The 15,956-nt window shown below is 40.3% G+C and overlaps 1 long non-coding RNA gene across 2 annotated transcripts in view; it reads left to right on the plus strand.

The window, feature by feature from the left end:
* The first annotated feature begins 2,668 nt into the window (after positions 1-2,668).
* The window catches only part of LOC120301973, a 49,263-nt gene continuing 35,975 nt past the window's right edge, over positions 2,669-15,956 (plus strand). The window contains exon 1 of one of the 2 annotated variants that reach the window (XR_005555078.1): positions 2,669-2,966. This is a non-coding gene — a long non-coding RNA (uncharacterized LOC120301973). Of the gene's footprint in view, positions 2,967-13,199; positions 13,583-15,956 lie in introns of those variants that run through there. The other variant, XR_005555079.1, reaches the window with a different exon arrangement.

The following is a 15,956-nucleotide window of genomic DNA, read 5'->3' on the forward strand; positions in this document are numbered from 1 at the left end:
GAGGACATGAACTGGCTTTCATTTAGGTAACAAACTAATGGTGATCTTCTTCTTGTGCCATATCCATTATCGGATGTTGGTGATCATGTTAGCAATCCTGTTTTTATCAGCAGCTCCACGAAAAAGTGCTGCTGAGTTTTGTCCAAACCAGTCCCTTAGATTTTGAAGCCATGATGTTCTTCTTCTGCCTAGACCTCATTTGCCTTCAATCTTTCCCTGGAGGATTAAATGGAGTATGCCGTATTTTTCTGCGTGTCGCATCACATGTCTGAAATATTCCAATTTTCATTTTTTAATTGTTTTGATGATTTCCCTTGGCTTTCCCATGTGGCTTATCACCTCCTCATTTCTGATCTTGTCAACCCAGCTTATACGTAACAGCCACCTGTCAATCCACATTTCAAATGCTTCTAGTCTCTTCAGGTGGCCTTCTGTCAGAGACCAACTCTCTACTCCATAGAGCAGGATAGGAAAAATATAACATCTGACAAGCCTGATTAAGATCAGTGAGTAGGATCAAGCATGAGGTCATACCAGTGTCTGGTTAGATGCAAAGAAAGTCTTCCTTTTAGCCTATCACTTCATCCTCCTGAGCTCCACAGTAAACAAAAAGTTGCAGTGGATCTCTGAGTAGGGTGTTCTTCTTCTGCTTCAAATGGTCTTTGGCCTTCCATTGGTGGCTAGTATCTCACTTGGTCTGCTTGGCAGATTTTCAGAATTTTTTTTTCAAGATCCCTCCAAAAAGCAACAGGATCCAGCAGACAACATTGACAGACCCTTACTAAGTTGGGTCAGGTTCACAATTAATATGTTAACCATCCTGGAGAAGATCCCCCATCCTCCTCGCTCCCAATAGCTCCCTTTTTACAGCCCTGTAATCCCTTAATTCTGGGTAGAGTTGGGGATGACTAGATGGAGCTGAGCATTTACTAGCCAGATCCCCTTCCTGGTGCCGTGCAGAGTTCACAGCAAATATTATTTTTCTTTGTACCCTAGGAGAGAAACATCTGACGCTACCTAGGATTGAATCTCAACCTTCTGAGTGGGAAGTGAGTGTCTTCACCACTAGGCCAACATGCTGCTCCCTCTTGGGAAGGTAACTGTCAGGGACCTGCATGACAAAATAGTCACCCTGTGTGACTATGACTTTTACCACAGTTGAATCTGCATAGGAGATGAAGTATGCTTCTGAGAATCTTCCGATGTCATATACTAAAATCTCTATAACCATACAAATATAGATTATTTCCTCCTGTTACGGAGAGTATGTACTCACATAGATCTATAAAAATGCTGAATATTTATCTTGAATAAAAATATAATAACCCTATTATAGTGAATCTCTATTGTATGGAAGTGAGTTTCTACTACATGGAAAGAAATATCTTACATATATAGGTTTTATACACGACAGTTATTTTCTTAGATATCTTCTGTATGTGAAAAAAAAATCCATCTCTTTTCAGACTTCTGAATAAGTTGGGAGTTCATAAAGATTTTCACAATCTTTTATGCACCAAAATGAAAGGGAGGTTTACCACTGAATTAATATCAGCAGGAGAAAGCTATTATATGAGTTCTATTTCATTTTACTAGATGCTTTTGAAACAAACTAAAAAAAAAAAAACCTGATCTTATTCTCAGTTGGAAATGGCAATATCACACTCTTAAAGCTATGTGACTTTTTTTCCTGCACTGAATCAAGTCAGTACTAAGAATTGTCAGGGGCTGAAGGAATACAAATTTGCACACATCAAGATAAGTCTTTAAGGTAAAAAGATCCGGTGGAATATTTTTACATTTGAGGATTAGAAATTCAACCTTTTGAGAAGGAGATGTGCAGTAGAAAACACTTTCCTGTTAAAATACAGTAGTGGCCAAAATTGTGGAAACCTTTTGGGGAAAAGTGTATTTTTGAGGTTTGATGGCTAATAACACCACTTTTTTTGGAGTAATACCATAAAATAATGTATCAATGGAAAGATAATTTAATCAAGAATGTAATGCAACAAAGTTTGTTCAATTATCTGTACTGTATTCTATGAAAAGTTATAGCCAAATAACCAGAAAAAGGAAGCACAACTTGCTTAAGTTGATATCAGGTAGGTTTCCTTCATCTGATTGTAGCCAATGAGCATGAGTGTTTAGAGAGCCAATCAGGTGTCATCTTGTTTTGGCAATGAACCAATCAGATCACAGTAGGATCCAGTTATTGATGTCCTGTATTGAAGCTGAGAGGAGGACATTTGTCAGTGTGTTATGTGATCCCTATCAAGTTGGTTGGTTTTTTTTGTGTGTGTGTTCTTTCATTTAGTAAGCTTGTAAAACATAATAAAATTAAAGTAATAGTGCAAAGAGTTGACTGGGCCAACCCCAATTCCTAGGCCAACTTTCCTTAGCTTCCACGTTTAGACAAGATAAGCCAGAAATATTCAAGATATGTGGAATAAGATACAAAGACAACAGAGAGGAAGAATATTTAAGTTCCACTGCAAGAAAAGTTTAAAGTTGGGAGGATATCTACCAGGAAATTAGTCCACACATTACTGCAGGAGAGAAGAACAGCGGTTAGAGAAACTGTGTTCAAATCAGTCTTGGTTCAGTAAAAGATTGAGTCTTTTTTGAGTCTTGAAAGTTGTGAATATTGAAGAGAACAATTTGGGTGTCCCCCGGAGAGTGGATTTAACCTGAGCAAGATCTGTTGAAGGAGCTCTTTGTAACTTTAACTGTAAGAGGAAATATATGGAAGATTTCCTCGCTAACTACTACCTTTCAGGGGAGACTCAAGAAAGCAAGTAGAAAAATAAAAGGCAGGAAAGAAACATCCTGACATTAGCAAAGAGCAGGCATATTCTCTTCCTGGCGAGTAGATCAAAACAATTATTTCCCTCCCTCCTTTCCTCTCGGTTGCTTTCTATTTTGGATCGCACCACCCTGAGATCGTTTCTGAAGAATATTTGCACAAGGTAAGTCTCTTCCAGCTCAAAATCAATTTATGGAAGGGAAATGGGAGGTTTCCAAGTGAATCAAATTCCAATTAAAGGAAATAAAAGAGGGAGAACAGGGCCACCCCGCTTGTGAAGAAGCTCCTGAGAAAAGAACAGTGATGGTGCTGGTCTGTTTCCTGGGTTTCTGTTGAAAAGTCTTTCCAAAGGTGCTTCTTCATGAGGCAACTGGACTTACTTGTTTTTCTTTGAAGACGTTTCGCTTCGCATCCAAGAAGCTTCTTCAGCTCTGACTGGATGGTGGGGAATGGAAGGATTTATACTCCTTGCAGACAGCTGGTCATTTGCCTTCTTTTAGAGAGACGTTGAGGCCACCTGGATGTTTATCTTTGTCATCAGGATCCCCTGAGTAGTGCAAATGGGTGTGGAGTCTTCTTGGAACTGTTGAAAGGACTGTATTGTAGACTGGAGATAGATGATGTTGTGTCTCTCCCCCTCTGTTGAGAGAAGGTGGTTTAGTTTTGACCTAGATGGCCTCTTTGACCCCTCTTTCAAACCAGCAGTCCTCTTCTGTCCAAAACTACATTTTGGACAAGACTCCATACCCATTTGCAGCACTCAGGTGACCCTGAGGGCACAGATAAGCCTCCAGGTGACTTCAACAACTCTCTAAAAGAAGGCAAATGACCAGCTGTCTGCAAGAAGTATAAATCGTTCCATTCCCCACCATCCAGTCAGAGCTGAAGAAGCTTCTTGGATGAGAAGCAAAATGTTTTCAACACGTATTCCTGGCTTAGACTGGACCCTGATGAAGATTTGTCTTTCAACACTACGAAACCAGATTTGTTTTCCTTTTAAAAACATTTAATTGCAGACCCAGATTCCGATCAGATCAAGCCACGGAGAAGGAATATTCAAGCATGTCCGAACTGGCCTGCAGACCAATGGGTCTGCGTTAATCTTTGGGTTCATGGTTAAGTTGGAGTAGAAATTGTTGAGGTGGGGGGGGGTCTCATTATACCTAAAATAAAGAACAGGTAGTCTTCAATGTACGACCACAATTGAGCCCAACACGTCTGTTGTTAAGGGAGACGTTTGTTGAGTTATGCCCCATTTTACAACCTTTTTTGGCACAGTTGCTAAGTGAACCACTGCAGCTGATAAATTAGTAACCCAGTTGTTAAGTGAATCTGGCTTCCCCCATTGACCTTGCTTGTCAGAAGGTCACAAAAGAGGATCACGTGACCTTGGGACAAAGCAACGGTCATAAATATGAATTCAGTTGTGGAGTATCTGAATTTTGATCACATGATGATCGTGAAGCTACAAAGGTCGTAACTGTGAAAAAAGGCCATGTTTTCACGCCGTTGTAACTTTAGTTCACTAAATGAACTGTTGTAAGTTAAGGACTACCTTTAGGAAATAAAAAATAAAATAAAATGATGGCTCAACATTAGCTAAAATAAAGATGTTCTACTGTGGATCTGAAAGTAGAAGTTCTCTTTCTCTTTCTCTCTCTCTCTGTGTGTGTGTGTGTGTGTCTCCTGTCTCTCTCTTTCTCTCTCTCTTTCTCTTTGTCTCTCTCTCTCTTTCTTGCTCTCTGTCTCTCTCTCTCTCTTTCTCTTTGTCTCTCTTTCTTTCTCTTTCTCTCTCTCTTTATCTCTCTGTCACTCTGTCTCTCTCTGTCTCTCTTTCTGCCTCTTCCTTTCTGTCTCTGTCTCTTTCTCTTTGTCTCTATCTGTCTCTCTCTTTCTCTCTCTCTTTCTTTGTCTCTCTCTCTCTGTCTGTCTCTCTTTCTCCCTCTCTGTCTCTCTCTTTGTCTGTCCCTTTCTCTCTCTCTCTCTTTCACTCTCTCTGCATCCCCCATCTCTTTACGCTTGTCTTTATCGTCTCAAACAGACTAGTAATGAAATGTTTCCAATAGAGTTAAGAGAAGCTCATTAAAGTGCACAAATAAGTTAAGTGAGATACTGATCCCCAAAGAGCTGAGTAAGTGAGGTGGGTCCCAAGAGCATGCTTCCCCTTAGCTGTCTGAACCGGCTTCTACATCAGCTAATGAGTTGCTTACTGATTAAAAAAAAAAAATGATTTCCAACCAATTAATCAATAGCCGGAGCTCCAGTTCAGACGTTTCAAAGGAGGCAGAGATGCAAATGCTGCAATTCTTTAAATCAGATGCATCATTTTTTTTTTTTTTTTGTTTTCCTGGAGTCTTGCAGCTCCCTTCTTCATGTTCCTAACAAGAGAAATAATTGGTTTGGTCACAGATGGGAACTGGATCCATAAGCCATTGTATTCCAAAACATTTTTTTTGTCTTGAATCCAAGGGGTTGCCTAGCCTTAATAATTAAATAAATCTTTTGTCGATTTGTTGATTGATTAGGCAGTGAGGATGATAATATTAACCATTCAGTCATGTCCAACTCATGCCCATCTTATGGGCCAAGTCTCTCCATATTTTCCGACTTGCACTATTTCTTTGAGTTTTATCGATTAGGTCGAAACAATTTTCATTGGGAAAGGTTCATTTGTATGGGTAAGGCTGAGAAATGAAGAAATGCCTTCTTCATCTTCTTCTTCTTCTTTTTTTTTTTAGGCTATTCTATTTGCCGTAGACAGATAGGAAGAAGGAAAAAATGTTTAAAAAACAGTCTTTCCATTTAATAATTATTACCAGATTGTTTTTTTAAATTTTAATTGCTGGCAGACACTGCTTTCATTTTGATCACTGATGTAGCAAGCCGATTTTTAAATTAGAAGTAGATTAATATATTTTTATTCTTTCGGGACAGAGGTGTGCAAAATGTTTTGAATTTAAAATCAGTCAATTCATAAATCACTTTGCTCTGGACTCTGAGCAGCCGAAAGAACAAAAGAATGCAAAATTAATCAGAACGTGATAAAATATTTATTTGACATAAAGGCATCCTGTAATATGCTAATAAAATAAGTTATCTATCATACAATACCCACGAGAAACGGTTCTATAAAACATATCCTTGCAAATGAATGCATAAAATATATTTATAATAAAATGCCTATGTGATTAAGGTCTATAAACTGAAACCTGCAAGTAAATAAGCTTGTAAATCTAAGCTTTGTACAATGGAACATTTCAAGTTGAATACCCTGTGTCTCATGCTTGAGACTATCAGCTCAAGCAGAAGATGAGTTATTGATGGCATCACAAAAGCATTTCAAGCTTGAAGTGGTCCAGTTTCAAGTTTCAGACACAAGAGTTTGGGGCTCCAAAAAGCTTCTTCAATGGTTGGAACACTCCATTTTCCATCTAAAACCTTTTCTTATTTCTAGGATTTATATATATATTTTCTTCAGCTGCTGGAAGTGTGTTTTCCTTCCTGTAGGCTCTTTGATTCTTCCTTCATTAGTCACATTAGGACAGGCAGTCAAGGATGATAAAATGCCGGTGTGCAGAGTTTACCCGGATAAGCTCAGTATAGGAAGGGGATGTAGAGGAATTCTCCTGTTAAGCAGAAACTGTTTAGCAAGATTGGAAAAGAAGAAGGAGAAGGAGACGAGGAGAAGGAGAAGGAGAAGGAGAAGGAGAAGGAAGAAGGAGAAGAAGGAGGAGGAGGAAGAAGAAGAAGAAGAAGGAGGAGGAGGAGGAGGAGGAGGAGGAGGAAGAGAGGAGGAGGAGGAGGAGGAGGAGGAGGAAGAGGAGGAGGAGGAGAAGACGAAGAAGAAGGAGAAGAAGGAAGGAGGAGAAGAAGGAGGAGAAAGAGAAAGGGAAGGAGAAAGAAGAAGAAGAAGAAGAAGAAGAAGAAGAAGAAGAAGAAGAAGAAGAAGAAGAAGAAGAAGAAGAAGAAGAAGAAGAAGAAGAAGAAGAAGAAGAAGAAAAGAAGAAGAAGAAGAAGAAGCTTTCAGTAATACAAAACTAAGGTATCACCACATCATTTTCAAGTATATGGACCACAAGGATACTGCGGAGGCACCATCACACAGAAAAAGAGGCTGGTAGTAAAAAGAGATACACACACACACATACCTGTTTAGGCAGTGTGTGTGTGTGTGTGTGTGTGTGTGTGTGTGTGTGTCTGTGTATGTTTTATATATTTTACTTACTTACTTACTTACTTACTTTCCTGCCTTTATTACTTTATAAATAACTAAAGGTGGCGAATATACCTAATATTCCTTATTTATTTATTTATTTATTTATTTATGAGACTTATATACCGCTTTAAGTGCAAGCACTCTCTAAGTGGTGTACACCAGTAAGCAATGTATATATATATATATATTTCCATTGCCCCCAAGAATCTGGGTCCTCATTTTACCTACCCCGCAAGGATGGAAGGCTGAGTCAACCTTGAGCCGGTGAGATTTGAACCGCTGACCTGCTGAACACAGTCAGCTAAAGTGGCCTGCAGTACTGCACTCTAACTGCTGCGCCACCTCGGCTCCTTCTTCCTCCTCTTTTTTCAAGGTAACAACAACCTTGTGAGGTGTCTATGGAGTTTTTCAGTCATCCAGGTCATAGTTGTCCCAAAGGCGCATTTTCCCCGAGGCAACTCTGAAGAAGCTGAAGAAGATTCTTGGATGAGAAGCGAAAGGACTTCAAAGAAAAAAAAGAAGTCCAGTTGCTTCGTGAAAAAAAAAAGCACCTTCGGGACAAACTTGCGAAGTGAATTGGGTTGAGAGAGAGTGACTGGCCTAAGGTTTACAACTTTGTTTCAAGATTCCTCTCCTCTCATTCCACTCCATCCCCATTTCTTTTAGGTTTGTTGTTGTTGTTAATTGCAAAGTCATGTCCGACCCATCGTGACCCCATGGACAACGTTCCTCCAGGTCTTCTTGTCCTCTACCATCTTCTGGAGTCCATTTAAGCTCACGCCTACTGCTTCAGGGACTCCATCCAGCCACCTCATTCTCTGTTGTCCCCTTCTTCTATTGCCCTCAATCTTTCCCAGCATTAGGCCCTTCTCCAGTGAGTCCTTCCTTCTCATTAGGTGGCCAAAGTATTTGAGTTTCAACTTCATGATCTGGCCTTCTAAAGAGCAGTCGGGGTTGATCTCTTCTAGGACTGACCGGTTTGAACGCCTTGCAGTCCAAGGGACTCGCAGGAGTCTTCTCTAGCACCATAGTTCAAAGGCCTCAAGTCTTTGGCGCTCAGCCTTTCTTATGGTCCAACTTTCACAGCCATACATTGCAACTGGGAAAACCATGGCCTGGACTATACACACTTTTGTTGGCAGGGTGATGTCTCTGCGTTTTAGTATGCTGTCTAGATTTGCCATAGCTTTCCTCCCCAGGAGCAAGCGTCTTTTAATTTCTTGGCTGCAGTCCCCATCTGAGGTGATCTTGGAGCCCAGAAAAATAAAATCTGTCACTACCTCCCTTTCTTCCCCATCTATTTGCCAGGAATTGAGAGGGCCAGATGCCATGATTTTGGTTTTCTTAATGTTGAGTTTCAAGCCAACTTTTGCACTCACCTTCTTCACCCGCATCAAGAGGCTCTTTAGTTCCCCTTCACTTTCTGCCATTAGAGTGATATCATCTGTATATCTTAGGTTGTTGATATTTCTCCCGGCAATCTTAATTCCAGCTTTTGATTCATCTAGCCCTGCCTTTCTCATGATGTGTCTTTTAGGTAGAGGACACCAAGAAGAACAGCGTGCCTCAACTCCCATGAACATCAGATAAAGAGGCTAGCCTGCAGAAATAGTTCAAATTAAAACCATGCTGAAGAGGGATGGGAAGCTTCTGGGTTTTCAGCTGTACCATCAAATCATTGAAAGCTACGGTTCCAATCACATTAAGGCAGGGATTGAACGTACTGGGATACGCTTCCTAATACATGAAGTAGAGGATTAGTTACACTGCCAAAACTCAAACATCCACATAAAAAAACATATGCACACATGCAATATTTTTTTTAACCTTCCGAAATAACTGATCCACCTTAGCTAATTCTGCTCTTCCATCATTGTAACTTATTTTAAAATGTACTTAAATGCTTCTTCTAAGCTTTCCATTTACAATATTGCCCGGCACTTTTCTATAAAGGAACTAGTTTTCAAGCTTCAAACCAAGTTCGTAGAACGGTTTTTGCAACAGCCTTCAATGCGGGTTGCAAGACCTTAAGCAGCAGTGTAGGCTGGACTAATATTTATGCTCTGTTATTAAGTTGGTGGACTAGCTGGTGCTGTGTAAAAATTGATTAAATGTACGGTAGATCAGCTACTAGTGAGTAATAGCTCAAGTCATTTAAAATGCTGCGGCTGGAATATCTACCAGTGACCCATTTGAACAAAACTGGAGGAAGAAATAAGGAAATGGCCAGCAGACCAATTGACTCCTAGAACTGGGTTTAGCAATTTAGCAAGTGTCCTATCAGCAATGTGTGCTAATCATTTAACAAATATGTTTTATGTATGGGCATACAAATTCATAAGTTACTCCCCTCTGTTTAAAGATATTCTGTGTATTCGTTTTTTTTTTAAAAAAAGAGGGAAATGGATATATATATATATAATAAAATTGGAAGTGTCTTGGCAACGTTTCAACGAAGTCCCATTCGTCATCTTCAGGCTGCTGTTTTTCGCTTCGTGCTTCTAGGAGCAACGTGTGGTCATAGCTCCTAGAAGCACAAAGCTGAAAACACCAGCCTGAAGATGACGAATGGGACTTCGTCGAAACGTTGCCAAGACACTTCCAATTTTACATGGGAGAAAACCCGAATAAACAAAGACCTACATACAAACACCCACGAAAACCTCAGAAAACAAATATATATATATATATAGGTCTTTGTTTATTCGGGTTTTCTCCCACATAAAATTGGAAGTGTCTTGGCGACGTTTCGACGAAGTCTCATTCATCATCTTCAGGCTGGTGTTTTCGGCTTCGTGCTTCTAGGAGCAATATGTGATCGTAGCTGTTTCTTACTTTTAACTGCCAGTGGGGGTATGAACTGATTGGATGAGAGCTTGGCTGTGTTCTGATTGGATGGAGGCGTGTTCTGATTGGTTAGGAGCTTGGAAGAAACAGCTATGATCACACATTGCTCCTAGAAGCACGAAGCCGAAAACACCAGCCTGAAGATGACGAATGAGACTTCGTCGAAACGTCGCCAAGACACTTCCAATTTTACGCGGGAGAAAACCCGAACAACCAAAGACCTACATACAAACACCCACGAAAACCTCAGAATATATATATATATATATATATATATATATATATATATATATATATATATATATATATATAACATTTCTTTTTCTGACAAAGAGATTGTAAAAAAGTATAACTGCAGTGTAGCAGTTAAAAATGTCAAGGTATAATGAATCAGACCAGCTGTCTGAAAAACTTTCTATAAGAAATAGGCTCTCACTGAGTAATTTATATACTGGAAGGAATCAAATCCCAATATTAGTTTAAATCTCTGTGGATATTTCTTATTTAAAACTTGGCATCCAAAGCTTTCATTTTTCCTTTGTTTCTTCCACGATTGGGATTGCTATCAGAAGTTGGAAAAGGGATTGGATCAGATAAATCAGGGGTGTCAAACTCAATTTCATTGAGGGTCGCATCAGCATTGTGGTTGCCCTCAGGGGGAGGGGCTGGGTGGGTGTGGCCAGCATGGGTGTGGCCTACTGGGTGGGCGTGGATGGAGTGGGTGTGGCCTAATTGGTGGGCATGACCAGCTTTATATCGTTCACATCAAGGGTGCCTGTGTGGGCCTGGGCAGGAGTGGGAAAGATCTGAGGGTCTCTGGCAGAAGGGGGTGGGACCGGGGCAAGTGCTAAGGCCTGGTCCATTTCTTCATTCCTCACAAAGGGTGACACCTCCCCAGCATACACCCAGGGGACGTGGCCAATGCAGCAGGAGCTGGTTCTTCGCTGTTTCCAGACAGCCTTGTGGAGCTAAGACTAAATGTGTTTCAGCATAGATGGCCACCACAAAATTGTACATTGGCTCCCAGATGGCCTGGGCCAGGGCCAAGGCAGCGGGGGCCGTTCCCTCACTGTTTCCAGGATGGCTTCACAGGCCACATGAAACCACTTCGTGGGCCGCATCTGGCCCCCGGGCCTTGTGTTTGACATGTCTGTGGATAAATGAAGACTTTATTTTGGACCTTTACGCCTTGCTTTCTTGTATGAGGTTTATATATGAATCAGTCATACATCAATTTCTCATATGCTGTGATAATTATGATAATTGTGGCTCCCTCTATAACATTACAGCGGTTTAGAGACCCCGTTTAGTCTAGTGGTTCAGGTGCTGGGGTAGAAAGTGGGAGACACTGTGAGTTCTAGTCTCACCTTAGCCATCAAAGCCATCTGGGGACATTGAGCCAATCATCAGGAGATGTTGCATTCTAGTCCCGCCTTAGATAGGAAAGCTGGCTTGGTGATTTTGGCCAATCACCCGCAGACTGAGAGTTCTAGCATGAAAGTCAGTTGGGTGACTTTGGGCCAGTTCTCTCTCTCTCTCTCGGTCCAACCCATCTCACAACTTTGTTGTTATGGGGAAAATAGAAGCAGAAAAGCTGGGTTGGATATATTCCTTGCCTTGAGTTATTTGTAAAAATAACAAAGGCGGGACAGAAACAAGCAAACAATGTACCGTAAATGCTGGCGTACAAGGCGACTCGGCGTATAAGACGACCCCCGTCTTTATAGCCGGGCCGCATTCCTAGAACGTCGTCTTATACGCCAGAAACTACCAGTATTTCCGGCGTATAAGACGACTCGGCGTATAAGACGACCCCTGTCTTTGGCGCCAATTTCAGTGCTCGTGGAAGTCGCCTTATACGTCGGCATTTACGGTACATTTAGAAATTGCAAACTCATTGAAAGTGTGTCTGTGTGTGCATGTGTGTGTGTGGGGTCTGTGTTTGTAAGAAAATGTTTGTAACGGCGGGAAAGACGTGGGAAACGTCTATGCTCAACATGCTTCCAACGCAACCCAGTGCAATCCAACTCATCCAATCAGAAGGTTCAAGGTCCAGGCAAGTATATGAGACAACCACTGTGGTGTAGTGATTAAGGGGTTGCACCAGAACCACATCAAAAAACAAATAAACCAAAATCCCAACCAGGTTCAAGTCCCCACTATTTTAATAATAATAAAGTTGGAAGGGACCTTGGAGGTCATCTAGTTCAACCCCCTGCTCAGGCAGGAAACCCTATACCACATCAGACAAATGGCTGTCCAGTCTCTTCTTAAAAACGTCCAGTGTTGGAGCATTCACAGCTTCTGGAGGCAGGTTATTCCACTGGTTAATTGTTCTAACTGTCAGGAAGTTTCTCCTTAGTTCTAGGTTGCTTCTTTCCTTGATGAGTTTCCACCCATTGCTTCTTGTCCTTCCTTCAGGCGCTTTGGAAAATAAGTTGATTCACCTCTTCTTTATGGCAGCCCCTGAGATATTGGAAGACTGCTATCATGTCCCCCCTAGTCCTTCTTTTCTGTAGACTAGCCAAACCCAAATCCTGCAACCGTTCTTCTTATGTTTTGGTCTCCAGGACTTTAATCATCTTAGTTGATCTTCTGAGTGAGTAACTCTTCTATGGTGAATAACTTGGAGAGTAGCTTGACTCCCTCTTCTTTGGGGCAGTCCCTGAGATATTGGAAGACTGCTATAATGTCACCCCTCGTCCTTCTCTTCATTAGACTAGACATACCCAATTCCCAATTTTCAAGAAATTGACTTAGTAGCTTTGGGCCACAGTTGCAACCAGCTAAGAAACCGAGCAGAATGTTTAAGATCCCTTATAACACAATAACGACCATTGAATTTTCCTAATACACAGCTTTATTCCTTTTCCCCCCTAATGGATAGAAAATGGAGAACGGTAAAGTAGAAATTAGAAATACAGGGAAATGGAACTGTAAATTGGGAATTATGAAGGGTACTAGAATTTTACTCTTTTCTTCTTCATGTAGTCTGCAGGCAACTGAACCACTGAAAAAGAGGAAAGAAACAGAGCGGATGCTTAGAAGCAAAAGCTTACAATTTAAATTATTTCAGAGCACAAACTTGTGTAATAAGGAGACAAATCTCTCTTCTTCTTTCCTCTGGAATACAATACAATAACAACCACCGCAATTGAAGTAAGGTATTTAAGAGCAGGTACCACACAGGAAGAAAATAATAAGATCAACAGATAGGCAACCAGAAGAAGCAATCAAACAAATAAAAACGGATAAACAAAAGAAAAAGTAGCTCCAGTCCATTTTACCTTTAGAATTTGGCACTCAAAAAAAAAAAAAAAAAAAAAACCTCTTTCAAGCTGATGGAATTTATTCAAGGCAATGAAATTGCAAAGAATGTTGAAGTGCTGGATAGATTCTTTTTTTTTTTTTTTTGCTTTGCAAGTTAGAACCTTGTGCTGCAAAAAAAAAAAAAAATCAGTTTAGATTAATGTCAGCCACCCTAGTGTAATAATTTATTATTCTTTACAAGCATTCATTTGTTTAAAGAAGCAAAACCTGATGACAACATTCTTGATTAATCTCAGTTTCATCTTGAGAGCAGTGATCATGTAAAGGACACACAGTCGCACTTGTCTCAGATCAACAGCGCTGGTGACAGTTTCATTTGGATGGCAGAGAATGGCTGAAGGACATTTTATTACCAGCCTCCAATCATCTTTAGCAAAGCTTGCTCCGTGAGTTATGCATGCTTTGATTTAAATTACTGGCTGGGCTTTAGGTAGTGATGATCGGTCTTTAGCCAAAAGGTCAACCATTAAGAGCAAATATTCAGCTGCACCAGAGCTGGTTCTGCTTGAAAAGTGAGTCTATTGGGAAGCCAAGGTGGCAGATCTAAGAACCATCAAATGGTGGTGCTTTATGCTTCTCTGAATCCTTTCTTTCCCTTTCCTTTTCTCTCTTTCTTTCTCTTTCTCTCTTTTTCTTTTTCTTTCTCTTTCTTTCTTTCTCTCTCTTCTCTCTCTTTCTCTCTCTTTCTCTCCCTCTCTCCTTCCCCCTCCCTTTCTCTCTCACTCTTTCTTTTTCTCTTTCTCTTTTTCTCTTTCTCTCTCTCTCTTTCTCTCTCTCTCTTTCTCTTTTTCTCTCTTTTCTCTCTCTCTCTTTCTTTCTTTCTCTCTCTTTCTCTCTCCCTCCCTTTCTCCCTCCCTCCCTCCCTACCTTTCCCTCTCCCTCCCCCCCTTCCCCCCCTCTCTCTGTCTCTGTCTCTCTCTCTCTCTGTGTGTGTGTGTCTGTCTCTGTGTGTGTCTGTCTCTGTGTCTGTCTGTCTGTCTGTCTGTCTGTCTGTCTATCTATCTATCTATCTATCTATCTATCTATCTATCTATCTATCTATCTATCTATCTCAGCTGCCATTCCATTCCCAAATGATTTTTTCCAACAGCGAAATGCAGAAAGGATAAAGTTTTAAAAGATCTGTTTTAGCCCAAAGGTCAGGGATTGAACAAATATTCAGCTGTACCAGAGCTTAGAATTATACGCTACCCAGAGTCACTGGGTTGGGAAGGGCAGCAATAACAATTGAATAAATAAATGAACAAAAAGACCAAGCGCCCAAATATATATATATATATATTGTTCACATGATAGTTTTCTTCACTATCTGTGGAATATTTCCTTCCCTATAATTTTCAAAGGATAGTTTCTGTAAATCTATTAAACACCACTCACTTCTTATCCCCAGTGGTAGCACCTAGTTAACCTTGGCTGATCTTAAAAAGCCAAGTAGAATCAGACTTGATTAGTACTTACATGGAAATTCTAGAATGTTGAGAAGTAAAAAAAAATATTCTATCAATAACAATAGCACTTAGACTTATATACTGCTTCATAGTGCTTTACAGCCCTTTCTAAATGGTTTACAGAATCAGCATATTGCCCCCCCCCCAACTATCTAGGTTCTCATTTTACTGTCCTCGGAAGGATGGAAGTCTCAATCAACCTTGGATCGAACTGCTGGCTGTGGGTAGAGTTAGTCTACAATACCTCATTCTAACCGTGTGCTACTGCTCTCCTAGAGGAAAGTAATGGCAAACCAGTACTATATTGTTCTAAAAAAGAACACCAGTAGTATACAAATGTTTTGGTACTCATAGCCAAATTGTATGTTTCAATTAATCCATAAGTAATTGCAAATTTGATTACATACTTAGTATATATGTACAGTACTTGTTTGCATAAAATAAGATTAAATATGGCGGAGCTGTGTAAGTTTGAATACTCTCCCAGTTGATCCTTCTTTCTTTCCTTCCTTCCTTCCTTCCTTCCTTCCTTCCTTCCTTCCTTCCTTCCTTCCTTCCTTTTTCTGCCTTCCTCCTCTAGTAGGAAAAAAGAGAAGAGAAGGGAGGGGAGAGAACAACGGGAAGGAGGAAGGAAGGAGGAATCACTATACAGTTAAAAAGTATTCAGAAAAACTGCCCATATCAAATAAAATTCATTTCCAGTATTTCTGCTTATTTACTTTACAGAAAACATCTAATATAGTAAGAAATTGAGCACTTAGCAAATCTCGCTTTGATGTGATGAATCTAGAGCACTTTCATGCCTTGAATTCAGTCTACTCTTAAAAATATGAAGTATGCGTATAATAAGTGTTGACCATGTATGCTTCTGCAAACACACACTCCTTCAGAAAATTGAAATTAACTGTGTTTCTTTGCTGGGAGTAAACAAACTCCGAAATAGCCTCTGTTCTCTGAATGACTTGCCTCTACACGAAGGATCAAGATTAATTGACTATAGAAGAAGAAAGAGGCAAACATACTTCTCGAAAAACGGTCTGGCTGGAGCCTTAAGTGGCTCTTCTCGAAATCTGCTTCAATACATAATCAGCGAGAATTATTGTTCTCACTTCCAGATAGCCTTACTTGAAGTAGGTAGATGTTCCCCATACATACAGACTACGGCAATTTATGATATGACAACCTATAAAATAGCCCATCATTTGGTTTCAGAAATCATGACACTTCAATGTGATGAATGATCAAAACAAAGCAGGAATGAGAATCAAAAGCAAAATGGGTTTTAAGATTGCGTTTGATATGTTCAGTTTGA

This window comes from Crotalus tigris, unplaced genomic scaffold (genome assembly GCF_016545835.1).
Source record: "Crotalus tigris isolate CLP2741 ecotype Arizona unplaced genomic scaffold, ASM1654583v1 scf7180000024417.1347922, whole genome shotgun sequence".
Lineage (NCBI taxonomy): Eukaryota > Metazoa > Chordata > Lepidosauria > Squamata > Viperidae > Crotalus > Crotalus tigris.